General features: G+C 56.4%; 1 long non-coding RNA gene across 1 annotated transcript in view; it reads right to left on the bottom strand.

Moving 5' to 3' along the window:
* Positions 1 to 16,339, bottom strand: part of LOC144773780 (uncharacterized) — a 174,996-nt gene that overhangs the window by 66,127 nt on the left and 92,530 nt on the right. The window contains exon 2 of the long non-coding RNA XR_013600062.1: positions 4,041 to 4,301. This is a non-coding gene — a long non-coding RNA (uncharacterized LOC144773780). The remainder of the gene's footprint in view (positions 1 to 4,040; positions 4,302 to 16,339) is intronic.

Genomic DNA, 16,339 nt, shown 5'->3' with positions numbered 1-16,339 from the left:
ACACCCACCACCACGTCCACCACCACCACCATGTCCACCATGTCCACCAACACCATGTTCACCACCAGGTCCACCACCATGTCCACCACCACTACTCCACCACCTCCACACCCACCACCACGTCCACCACCACCACCATGTCCACCACGTCCACCACCACCACCGTGTCCACCAACACCACATCCACCACCATGTCCACCACCACCACATCCACCACCACGTCCACCACATCCACCATCACCACCACCACCGCATCCACCAACACCACGTCCACCACCAGGTCCATCACCATGTCCACCACCATCATGTCCACCACCAAGTCCACCCCCACCAGATCCACCATGTCCACCACCACCATGTCCACCACCACCACATCCACCACCACGTCCACCACCACCATGTCCACCACCACTATGTCCACCACCCCGCCACATACACCACCACCATGTCCACCACCACCACCATGACCACCACATCCACTGCCATGTCCACCACCACCATGTCCACCACTATGTCCCCCACCACCACCACGTCCAACACCACCACATCCACCACCACCACATCCACCACGTCCACCACCACGTCCCCCACCACCAACACTTCCACCACCTCATCCACCACCACATCCTCCACCCCCACCATGTCCACCAGGTCCACCACCACCACCGCGTCCACCAACACCACATCCACCACCATGTCCACCACCACTTCCACCACCATGTCCACCACCACGTCCACCACCACCACATCCACCACGTCCACCACCAACACACCCACTACCACATCCACCACCACCACATCCACCACCACGTCCACCACCACGTCCACCACAACCACATCCACCACAACCACATCCACCACCAACACATTCACCACCATCCCGTCATCCACCACCACATCCACCACCACCACATCCACCAACACGTCCACCACCACCACATCCACCACCACCATGTCCACCACCACCACGTCCACCACCTCGTCCACCACCACCACGTCCACCACCACCACATCTACCAAAACCACATCCACCACCACGTCCACCACCACCACGTCCACCACCACCATGTCCACCACATCCACCACCATGTCCACTACCACATACACCACCACCATGTCCACCATGTCCACCACTACGTCCACCACCACCACATCCACCACCATCTCCACCACCACATTCAACATCACCACGTCCACCACCACCACGTCCACCACCACATTCACTACCGTGTCCACCACCACCATGTCCATCAAGTCGTCCACCACCACCACGTCAACCACCACTACCACCATGTCCAACACTATCACCACCAACACCACGTCCGCCACCATCACGTCCACCAGCACCATGTCCACTACCACCACATCCACCACCACCACCACGTCCACCACCACCACCATGTCCACCACCACCACATCCACCACCATGCCCACCACTACCACGTCCACCTCCACCATGTACACCATCCTCACGTCCACCACCACCACCACGTCCACCACCAGCATGTCCACCACCCCATCAACCGCATCCACCACCACCACATACACCACCACCATGTCCACCACCACCACGTCCACCACCACCACACCCACCACCATGTCCACCACCACCACCACGTCCACCACCACTGTGTCCACCAACACCACATCCACCATCATGTCCACCACCACCACGTCCACCACCACCACCACCACCATGTCCACCACCACCGCGTCCACCAACACCACATCCACCACCAGGTCCACCACCATGTTCACCACCACCATGTCCACCACCACGTCCACCATCACCAAATCCACCACGTCCACCACCAGCATGTCCACCACCACCACATCCACCACCGCATCCACCAACACATCCACCACCACCATGTCCACCACCACCATGTCCACCACCCCACCACATACACCACCACCACATTCACCACCACCATGTCCACCACCACCATGTCCACCTACCACCACGTCCACCATCACTATGTCCACCACCACATACACCAACCACCATGTACACCACCACCATGTCCACCACCACCACACCCACCACCACCACATCCACCACCACCACCACCACATCCACCACCACCACCACCACATCCACCAACACCACGTCTACCGCTATGTCCCCCACCACCACCACGTCCACCACCACCACCCCCACCATGTCCACCACATCCACCACCACCAGCATGTCCACCAACACCACATCCACCACCATGTCCACCACCACATCCACCACCACCACCTCCACCACCACATCCACCACCACTTCCATCACCATCACCACCACGTCCACCAACACCACGTCCACCAACACCACCACCACTTCCACCATCACGTCCACCACCACCATGTCCACCACCACCACATCTACCACCACCACCATGCCCACCACTACCACGTCCACCACCACCACGTCCACCACCATGTCCACCATCATCACATCCACCACCACCATGTCCACCACCACATCCACCAACAGCATGTCCACCACCACATCCACCATGTCAACCACCACGTCCACATCCACCACCATGTCCACCACCACATACACCACCACCACATACACCACCACCATGTCCACCACCACCACACCCACCACCACATCCACCACCACCACCATGTCCACCACGTCCACCACCACCACCATGTCCACCAACACCATGTCCACCACCAGGTCCACCACCATGTCCACCACCACCACGCCCACCACCTCCACACCCACCACCACGTCCACCACCACCACCATGTCAACCACGTCCACCACCACCACCACCACCGTGTCCACCAACACCATGTCCACCACCACCACATCCACCACTATGTCCACCACCACCACCATGTCCACCACATCCACCATCACCACCACGTCCACCATCACCACCACCACCGCATCCACCAACACCACGTCCATCACCACCACCACCGCATCCACCAACACCACGTCCACCACCATGTCCACCACAATCATGTCTGTGGTATCCTCATGTTGTATGTTTGTTCTTGCATCTAGCTGCTCAGCCCAGTGTGAGTGTTCTCTTCGGAATCTTAGTGTGTGTGTGGAATGTTGGATGCATGAGAGTTACAGTTAAGGATGGCTGAGCGGCTAGTAGGCTGCTCCTGATGGGGCTGTTATCTTGACCATGATATCTACATCTGAAGAACAAATAAACATCTTCTACTTGTACCTGATTTGGCCTACGGTGTCTTCATATCTACACCAGAACCTGTGGGACCAGCCCACTACATTTTGGCGACGATGAATCAACGAACCTACAACTTTAAAGGATGAAGTGCATCTGAAGTCTAACAAGTAAGCTATTTATAACTGTCAAATCAACTAAGCATCTTCTTAGAAGAGATACCAGTAACTGAAAACGTTACAAGATGAAGAGAAATGAAGAAGAAACGTGTTATGTGGTTTGCAACTTAAGGAAAAGATCGTTGACATGTTACCAGACCATTAACAACCTGCTTGCCCCATCAGTGTCCATCACAACGGACAGCCCCCGTGTAGGTGAGACTTGTCTGGGCATTTTAAAACAAAAATGTAATTTTCAAACCACATATGAAACAGAAAAAGATTTTTTTTTTCTAAGCCTCCATGAGAGCCAACTTATTCTCATAAGGAAAAGAATTACATTCAATGACTTTGTGTCTTGGCCCATCAGAGAAGGATTTATTTGTGCATTAGTGAGAGACAGTTTTCTGTTTCAAAGACTATAAACGTCAGGTCAAACTATGAATGTTCGAGGGTTAACCAAATCGTGCTCTACTGCTTCTGACCCGTGGAGAGAAAGATTAGAGCACAGCGCTGGCAATTCATTTCATGTTTCTTAGTTTTGAAAGCAAATAACATGAAGCATTGTTGGAAAAACGTTATATAATATTTGAACCACTGTGTATGTTTGAAGGCACGCTCGAGATTTACTTCGACTTCCTTTTGATATACTGAAATGCAATTTGCGGTGTTGAAAGGGAGTGTATAAAGTACTTTTATCTGCAAAAATAAAAAAAATAAAAAAGCGTTTAAAAGGTACCTTTTCCTATCGTGAGGTGAGCGCGAGGTTCCAACTGCCGTTTGTGGAAACATGCTGCGTGAAGCTGGGTGGTGACGGTTGGTCCCTGGCCCTACGTTGTATCTGTCACAGAGATCTTCTTCTGGCCACAGCAGCTATCGAATGATGACGTCGTGGAATGTTCTTAGTGATTCAGTGAAGCAGTAATGAGTCATCTTTGAGCAGTGACACTGAAATAGGACTGCAGCTAGTAGAAACTGACGATGATTTTGCCGAGAGAATCTAGAGGAAAAGTGTTGGAAAAAAAAACGTTGTAGCAGCTCGTAGTTTCGTGGTGTATTTGAACCATGCTTTGGATATTTTAACATCACATGGAAACGATTTTCACAGCGTGTTTGCTATTTTGTGGTAATATGGCAGTAAGGAAATCTTTTCTCGAAGAAGTGCATTGTTTATTGATCTCAGCCTTTACATGTAAGTGACTGCCGATTTTTCGTTGTGAGGCCATTTTCTTCTATTTGGTGCATCTGAGAAAAATTATTCTATTCTTACCACCAGTAACAACTGCCTTTACATGTAAGTGACTGCCGATTTTTCGTTGTGTGAGCATTTTCTTCTATTTGGTGCATCTGAGGAAAATTATTCTATTCTTACCACCAGTAACAACCTCTGATTCAAGTATGTCCGTTTTCATTTCAGTTGAATGACATTAATTTACTTGCCTGTCTGCCTCATTCCGGTGACAGGCACACCTCTGTCATTTTGTCATTTTAAACTCGAACTAAGCAATAGGGCTCTTAGTGTATGTTTTTGTTTCATATTTTAGGAAATATTTACTGTGAAATGTTTTTAAGCTCTAACAAACCATAAGGGCTATAGAGATTGTTTTCGTACATTATTTGAAGAAATATTTTCACAGTGTAACATTTTATTTAACTTGTATTTAAATTTTTGCACACTGTTTATGTTTTTCTACTGTTTCCTCGCTTTTCTTTAATATGTTAAACTTAAAGTTGTGGTTAACATAGGGTTGGGTTTATAGTCCCATTTCCTTATTGTGAACTTGTTTTTCCTTTTATTAAGTTGGGGGAGGGTTTTAAGTCCCATCACCCCATTTTTACAGTAATTATCCTTTGGGATGGGTGTGGGTTCCAAGTCCCATGACCTGTGTTTTCCTTTGAGATTGGGGTGGGTTCCAAGTGTCCCATGACCCGTGTTTTCCTTTGAGATTGGGGTGGGTTCCAAGTCCCATGACCCGTGTTATCCTTTGAGATTGGGGTGGGTTACAAGGGAGAGGATAATGTGGTATCCTCATGTTGTATGTTTGTTCTTGCATCTAGCTGCTCAGCCCAGTGTGAGTGTTCTCTTCAGAATCTTAGTGTGTGTGTGGAATGTTGGATGCATGAAAGTTACAGTTAAGGATGGGCTGAGCGGCTAGTAGGCTGCTCCTGATGGGGCTGTTATCTTGACCATGATATCTACATCTGAAGAACAAATAAACATCTTCTACTTGTACCTGATTTGGCCTACGGTGTCTTCATATCTACACCAGAACCTGTGGGACCAGCCCACTACAATGTCCACCACCATGTCCACCACCACCAGATCCACCACGTCCACCACCACCATGTCCACCACCACCACATCCACCACCACCACATCCACCACCACGTCCACCACCACCATGTCCACCACCACTATGTCCACCACCCCACCACATACACCACCACCATGTCACCACCACCACCATGACCACCACCACCACATCCACCGCCATGTCCACCACCACCATGTCCACCACTATGTCCCCCACCACCACCACGTCCAACACCACCACATCCACCACCACCATGTCCACCACCACATCCCCCACCACCAACACTTCCACCACCACCTCATCCACCACCACATCCTCCACCCCCACCATGTCCACCAGGTCCACCACCACCACCGCGTCCACCAACACCACATCCACCACCATGTCCACCACCACTTCCACCACCATGTCCACCACCACGTCCACCACCACCACATCCACCACCAACACGTCCACCACCAACACACCCACTACCACATCCACCACCACCACATCCACCACCACGTCCACCACCACGTCCACCACAACCACATCCACTACAACCACATCCACCACCAACACATTCACCACCATCCCGTCATCCACCACCACATCCACCACCACCACATCCACCAACACGTCCACCACCACCACATCCACCACCACCATTTCCACCACCACCACATCGTCCACCACCACCACGTCCACCACCACCACATCTACCAAAACCACATCCACCACCACGTCCACCACCACCACATCCACCACCATCATGTCCACCACATCCACCACCATGTCCACTACCACATACACCACCACCATGTCCACCACTACGTCCACCACTACGTCCACCACTACATCCACCACCATCTCCACCACCACATTCACCACCACATTCACCATCATCACGTCCACCACCACCACGTCCACCACCACATTCACTACCGTGTCCACCACCACCATGTCCATCACCTCGTCCACCACCACCACGTCAACCACCACTACCACCATGTCCAACACCATCACCAACACCACGTCCACCAGCACCATGTCCACCACCACCATGTCCACCACCACCACATCCACCACCACACCCACCACCACCATGTCCACCACCACCACCATGTCCACCACCATCCGCATCCACCAACACCACATCCAAAGCTATGTCCACCACCACCATGTCCACCACTATGTCCCCCACTACCACCACGTCCACCACCACGTCCACCACCCCCATCATGTCCACCACGTCCACCACCATGTCCCCCACCACCAAAACATCCACCACCACCACATCCACCACCACCAACACCACATCCACCACCCCCACCATGTCCACCACGTCCACCACCACCACGGCATCCGCCAACACAACATCCACCACTACGTCCACCACCAACACGTCCACCACCACATCCACCACATCCACCACCACGTCCACCACAAACACCACCAACACATTCACCACCATTACGTAATCCACCACCACATCCACCACCACCACATCCACCAACACGTCCACCACCACATCCACCACCACATCCACCACCACGTCCACCACAAACACCACCTACACATTCACCACCATTACGTAATCCACCACCACATCCACCACGACCACATCCACCACCACGTCCATCACATCCCACACCACCACCACATCCACCACCACGTCCACCACCATGTCCACCACCACCACGTCCACCACGTCCACCACATCCACCACCACATCCACCAGCACCACATCCACCACTGCCACATCCACCACCATGTCCACCACATCCACCACCACCATGTCCACCACATCCACCACCACATCTGCCACCACATCCACCACGACCACTTCCACCACCATGTCCACCACTACGTCCACCACCACCACATCCACCACCACGTCCACCACCGCATACACCACCACCACGTCCACCACCACATTCACTACCATGTCCACCACCACCATGTCCACCACCACGTCCACCACAAAGTCCACCCCCACATCCACCACCATGTCCACACCACCACGTCCACCTCCACCACCACCACGTCCACCACCACGTCCTCCACCACCACCACATCCATGTTCACCACCACATTCTCCACCACATCCACCACATCTACCAGCACCACGTCCACCTCCACGTCCACCACCACCACCACCACCACTGCCACTACATCCACCACCACCACCACGTCCACTACCACCACCACCTTTTCCAACACCACCATGTCCAACACCACCTCGTCCAACACCATCGCCACCACCGCGTCCACCACCATCACATCCACCAGCACCATGTCCAACACGTCCTCCACCACCATGTCCACCACATCCTCCAGCACCACGTCCACCACATCCTCCACCACCACGTCAACCACCACCACGTCCAACATGTCCACCAGCACCATGTCCACTACCACCATGTCCACCACCACATCCACCACCACATCCACCACCACATCCACCACCAGCACCACGTCCACCGCCAGCACCACGTCCACCGCCACCATGTCCACCACCACCACATCCACCACCACCACCATGAACACCACCACATCCACCACCACCATGTTCACTACCATGTCCACCACCATGTCCACCACCACCACGTCCACAACCACCATGTTCACCACCACGCCCACCACCACCACGTCCACCTCCATGTCCACCACCACCACGTCCACCTCCACGTCCACCACCACCACCACGTCCACCTCCACCTCCACGTTCACCACATCCACCACCACCATGTCCACCACCACCATGTCCACCACCACCACCACATCCACCACCACCACGTCCACCACAACATCCACCACCTACCCATCCACCACCATGTCCACCACCACCACCACCATGTCCAGCACCACCACCACATCCACCACCACCAGGTCCACCATGTCCACCACCACCACCACCACATCTACCATGTCCACCACATCCAAAACCACCACCGTGTCCACCACCGCATCCACCATATCCACCATGTCCACCACCACCACGTCCACCACCACGTCGACCACGTCCACCACCACATCCACCACATCCACCACCACATCCACCACCACCATGTCCACCTTCACCATGTCCACCACCACCACATCCATCACCACCAACATGTCCACCACCACGTCCACCACCATGTCCACCACCACCACGTCCACCACCACCACATCCACCACCACTTCGTCAACCACTACCATGTCCACCACCATGTCCACCACTACCATGTCCACCACCACATCCACCACCACGTCCGCCGCCACCACCACATCCATCATCATGACTACGTCCACCACCACCATGTTCACCACCACGTCCACCACCATGTCCACCGCCACCACATCCATCACCACTACCACCACGTCCACCACAGCCACGTCCAGCACCACCACGTCCCCCACCACCATGTCCACCCCACCACGTCCACCACCATCACTCCCACCAGCACCACTCCCACCAGCACCATGTCCACCACCACCATGTCCACCACCACCACATCCACCACCACACCCACCACCACCACCATGTCCACCACCACCATGTCCACCACCATCCGCATCCACCAACACCACGTCCAAAGCCATGTCCACCACCACCATGTCCACCACTACCACCACGTCCACCACCACCACGTCCACCACCCCCATCATGTCCACCACGTCCACCACCATGTCCCCCACCACCAACACATCCACCACCACCACATCCACCAACACCACATCCACCACCCCCACCATGTCCACCACGTCCACCACCACCATGGCATCCACCAACACAACATCCACCACCACGTCCCCCACCACCATGTCCACCACCACCACGTCCACCACCATCACTCCCACCAGCACCATGTCCACCACCACCATGTCCACCACCACCACATCCACCACCACACTCACCACCACCACCACGTCCACAACCACCACCACGTCCACCACCCCCATCATGTCCACCACGTCCACCACCACGTCCCCCACCACCAACACATCCACCAACACCACATCCACCACCCCCACCATGTCCACCACATCCACGACCACCACCACGGCATCCGCCAACACGTCCACCACCACATCCACCACATCCACCACAACATCCACCACAAACACCACCAACACATTCACCACCTTTACGTCATCCACCACCACCACCACATCCACCAACACGTCCACCACATCCCCCACCACCACCACGTCCACCACCACGTCCACCACCACCACGTCCACCACCACCGCGTCCACCACCACCGCGTCCACCACCACCACGTCCACCACATCCACCACCACATCCACCACCACCACATCCACCACCGCCACCACCACATCCACCACCACCACCACCATGTCCACCACATCTACCACGACGTCCACCACCACCACATCCACCACCACGTCCACCACCACATTCCCCACCACCACGTCCACCACCACCACATCCACCACCACATTCACTACCATGTCCCCCACCACCATGTCCACCACCACGTCCACCACCAAATCCACCCCCACATCCACCACCACATCCACCACCATGTCCACACCACCACGTCCACCACGTCCACCACCACGTCCTCAACCACCACCACATCCACGTTCACCACCACATTCTCCAGTACATCCACCACATCTACCACCACCACGTCCACCACCACATCCACCACCACATCCACCACCACCACGTCCACCACCACCATATCCACCACCACATCCACCACCACCACATCCACCATCACCACTGCCACTACATCCACCACCACCACCACCACATCCACCACCACCATGTCCAACAGCACCAAGTCCAACACCACCACGTCCAACACCATCGCCACCACCACCACTGCGTCCACCACCATCACATCCACCAGCACCATGTCTGCCACATCCTCCACCACCATGTCCACCACATCCTCCACTGCCACGTCCACCACATCCTCCACCGCCACGTCCACCACCACCATGTCCAACATGTCCACCAGCACCATGTCCACCACCGCCATGTCCACCACCACATCAACCACCACATCCTCCACCAGCACCACGTCCACCGTCACCATGTCCACCACCTCCACATCCACCACCACCACCACGAACACCACCACATCCACCACCACCATGTTCACTACCATGTCCACCACCATGTCCACCACCACCACCATGTCAACCACCACCATGTTCACCACCATGCCCACCACCACCATGTCCACCTCCATGTCCACCACCACCACGTCCACCTCCATGTCCACCACCACCACGTCCACCTCCATGTCCACCACATCCACCACCACCACATCCATCACCACCATGTCCAACACCACCACCACCACATCCACCACCACCACATCCACCACCACCACATCCACCACCACATCCACCACCTACTCATCCATCACCACATCCACCACCACCACCATGTCCAGCACCACCACCACGTCCACCACCACCATGTCCACCATGTCCACCACCACCACCACCACATCTACCATGTCCACCACATCCAAAACCACCACCACGTCCACCACCACCACCGCATCCACCACCACCACATCCAGCATGTCCACCACCACCACGTCCACCACCACCACATCCACCACGTCCACCACCACCACCATGTCCACCACCACCATGTCCACCACCACCACATCCACCACCACCACGTCCACCACCATGTCTATCACCACCATGTCCACCACCACCATGTCCACCACCACCATCACATCCACCACCACGTCCACCGCCACCACATCCACAACCACTTTCACCACCACAACATCCACCACCATGTCCACCTCCACCCCATCCACCACCACATTCGCCACCACCACGTCCACCACCACCACGTCCACCACCACCACGTCCACCACCACCACCACATCTACCACCACCACGTCCACCACCACCACATCCACCAGCACGTCCACCACCATGTCCACCACCACCACATCCACCACCACCACGTCCACCACCACATTCACCACCATATCCACCTCCACCACCACATCCATCACTTCCATTACCACATCCACCACCACCATGTCCACCACCACATCCACCACCACCATGTCCACCACCATGTCCACCACACCACATCCACGACCACCATGTCCACCATGTCCACCACGTCCATCACGTCCACCACCACATCCACCATCACCACCACCACATCAGCCACTACCATGTTCACCACCACCACCATGTCCACCACCACATCCACCACCACCACGTCTACCACCACCATGTCCACCACCACATCCACCACCACCACATCCACCACCACCACTGCCACTACATCCACCACCACCACCACCACCACCACGTCCACCACAACCATGTCCAACAGCACCAAGTCCAACACCACCACGTCCAACACCATCGCCACCACCACCACTGCGTCCACCACCATCACATCCACCAGCACCATGTCTGCCACGTCCTCCACCACCACGTCCACCACATCCTCCACTGCCACGTCCACCACATCCTCCACCACCACGTCCACCACCACCACGTCCAACATGTCCACCAGCACCATGTCCACCACCACCATGTCCACCACCACATCCACCACCACATCCACCACCAGCACCACGTCCACCGCCACCATGTCCACCACCTCCACATCCACCACCACCACCACGAACCCCACCACATCCACCACCACCATGTTCACTACCATGTCCACCACCATGTCCACCACCACCACGTCCACCACCACCACGTCCACCACCACCATGTTCACCACCACGCCTACCACCACCATGTCCACCTCCATGTCCACCACCACCACGTCCACCTCCATGTCCACCACCACCACCACGTCCACCTCCATGTCCACCACATCCACCACATCCACCACCACCCCCTACCCATCCATCACCACGTCCACCACCACCACCACCATGTCCAGCACCACCACCACGTCCACCACCACCATGTCCACCATGTCCACCACCACCACCATATCTACCATGTCCACCACATCCAAAACCACCACCACGTCCACCACCGCATCCACCACCACCACATCCAGCATGTCCACCACAACCACATCCACCACCACCACGTCCACCACCACCACCATGTCCACCACCACCATGTCCACCACCACCACGTATACCACCACCACATCCACATCCATCACCACCACGTCCACCACCATGTCCATCACCACCACGTCCACCACCACCATGCCCACCACCACCACCACATACACCACCACGTCCACGTCCACCGCCACCACATCCACAACCACTTTCACCACCACCACATCCACCACAACATCCACCACCATGTCCACCTCCACCCCATCCACCACCACGTCCGCCACCACCACGTCCACCACCACCACGTCCATTACCACATCCACCACATCCACCACGTCCACCACCACCACGTCCACCACCACCACATCCACCAGCACGTCCACCACCATCATGTCCACCACCACCACATCCACCACCACCATGTCCACCACCACATTCACCAACATGTCCACCTCCACCACATCCACCACCACATCCATCACTTCCATTACCACATCCACCACCACCATGTCCACCACCACATCCACCACCACCATGTCCACCACCATGTCCACCACACCACATCCACGACCACCATGTCCACCACGTCCACCACCATATCCACCATCACCACCACCATGTTCACCACCATGTCCACCACCACATCCACCACCACATACACCATGTCCACCACCACATCCACCACCACATCCACCACCACATCCACCACCACGTCCACCACCAAGTCCACATCCACCACCACGTTGACCACCATGTCCATCCCTACCATGTCCACCACCACCACGTCCACCACATCCACAACCACCACGTCCACCACCACCACGTCCACCACCACCTCATCCACCACTACCATGTCCACCACCATGTCCACCACCACATCCACCACCACGTCCACCGCCACCACCACATACACCACCATGATCACGTCCAGCACTACCATGTCCACCACCACATCCACCACCACCATGTCCACCACATCCTCCACCATCATGACCTCCACCACCATGTCCACCACCACCATGTCCACCACCTCCACATCCACCACCACGAACCCCACCACATCCACCACCACCATGTTCACTACCATGTCCACCACCATGTCCACCACCACCACGTCCACCACCACCATGTTCACCACCACGCCCACCACCACCATGTCCACCTCCATGTCCACCACCACCACGTCCACCTCCATGTCCACCACCACCACTTCCACCTCCATGTCCACCACATCCACCACCACCACATCCACCACCTACCCATCCATCACCACGTCCACCACCACCACCACCATGTCCAGCACCACCACCACGTCCACCACCACCATGTCCACCACCACCACCATATCTACCATGTCCACCACATCCAAAACCACCACCACGTCCACCACCACCACCGCATCCACCACCACCACATCCAGCATGTCCACCACAACCACATCCACCACCACCACGTCCACCACCACCACCATGTCCACCACCACCACATCCACCACCACCACGTCCACCACCACCTCATCCACCACTACCATGTCCACCACCATGTCCACCACCACATCCACCACCACGTCCACCGCCACCACCACATACACCACCATGATCACGTCCACCACTACCATGTCCACCACCACATCCACCACCAAATCCACCACTAACACATCCACCACCACCATGTCCACCACATCCTCCACCATCATGACCTCCACCACCATGTCCACCACCACCATGTCCACCACCTCCACATCCACCACCACCACCACGAACCCCACCACATCCACCACCACCATGTTCACTACCATGTCCACCACCACCACGTCCACCACCACCATGTTCACCACCACACCCACCACCACCATGTCCACCTCCATGTCCACCACCACCACGTCCACCTCCATGTCCACCACCACCACGTCCACCTCCATGTCCACCACCACCACGTCCACCTCCATGTGCACCACATCCACCACCACCACATCCACCACCTACCCATCCATCACCACGTCCACCACCACCACCACCATGTCCAGCACCACCACCACGTCCACCACCACCATGTCCACCATGTCCACCACCACCACCACATCTACCATGTCCACCACATCCAAAACCACCACCACGTCCACCACCACCACCGCATCCACCACCACCACATCCAGCATGTCCACCACAACCACATCCACCACCACCACGTCCACCACCACCACCATGTCCACCACCACCATGTCCACCACCACCATGTATACCACCACCACATCCACATCCATCACCACCATGTCCATCACCACCACGTCCGCCACCACCACGTCCACCACCACCACGTCCATTACCACGTCCACCACCACCACATCCACCACGTCCACCACCACCACCACCACATCCACCAGCACGTCCACCACCATCATGTCCACCACCACCACATCCACCACCACCACGTCCACCACCACATTCACCAACATGTCCACCTCCACCACATCCATCACTTCCATTACCACATCCACCACCACCACGTCCACCATGTTCACCAGCACCATGTCCACCACCACCACATCCACCACCACCACATCCACCACCGCCACCACATCCACCACCACCTTATCCACCACCACCACCACGTCCACTGCCATCATGTCCACCATCACCACATCCACCACCAACATGTCCACCACCACATCCACCACCACGTTCATCACCATGTCCACCACCACGTCTACCACCACCATGTCCACCACCACCATGTTCACCACCACCATGTTCACCACCACGTCCACCTCCACGTCCACCACCTCCTTGTCCACCTCATCCACCACCACCACATCCACCACCATGTCCACCACGACCACGTCCACCCCCACCACATCCACCATCACATCCACTTTGTCAACCTCCACCATGTCCACCACCACCACCACACCCACCACCACCACGTCCACCACATCCACCACCACGTCTACCACCACCACATCCACTGCCACCACGTCCACCAATACATCCACCTCCAACCCATCCACCTCCACGCCCACCACCATGTCCAGCACCACCACCACGTCCACCATCACCATGTCCACCACCTCATCTACCACGTCCACCACATCAACAACCACCACCATGTCCACCACCACCACATCCACCACCACCACGTCCACCACCACCACCACATCCACCACCACCACGTCCAGCACAATCACGTCCAACACCACCACGTCCATCACCACCATGTCCATCACCACCACCACGTCCATCACCACCCCCACGTCCGCCACCACCACCATGTCCACCACCACCACATCCACCACCACCACATCCACCACCACCACCACGTCCTCCACCATCACGTCCACCACCACCACATCCATCACCACCACGTCCATCACCACCACCACTTCCATCACCACCACCACTTCCATCATCACCACCATGTCCACCACATCCCGCACCACATCCACCACCACCACGTCCACCACCACCACCCTGTCCACCAACACCATGTCCACTACCACTACGTCCACCACCACCACCATGTCTGCCACCACCACAGCCACCACCACATCCACCACCACGTCCACCACCAGCACACCCACCACCATGTTCACCACCACATTCACCACCATGTCCACCACCACCACGTCCACCTCGACCACCTCCACCACCACTTCCACCACCACATCCACCATGTCCACCACCACCATGTCCACCACCACCCCC

This window comes from Lissotriton helveticus, chromosome 1_1, assembly GCF_964261635.1.
Source record: "Lissotriton helveticus chromosome 1_1, aLisHel1.1, whole genome shotgun sequence".
In the NCBI taxonomy this organism is placed as follows: domain Eukaryota; kingdom Metazoa; phylum Chordata; class Amphibia; order Caudata; family Salamandridae; genus Lissotriton; species Lissotriton helveticus.
This window is presented reverse-complemented; position numbering and strand designations above follow the sequence as displayed.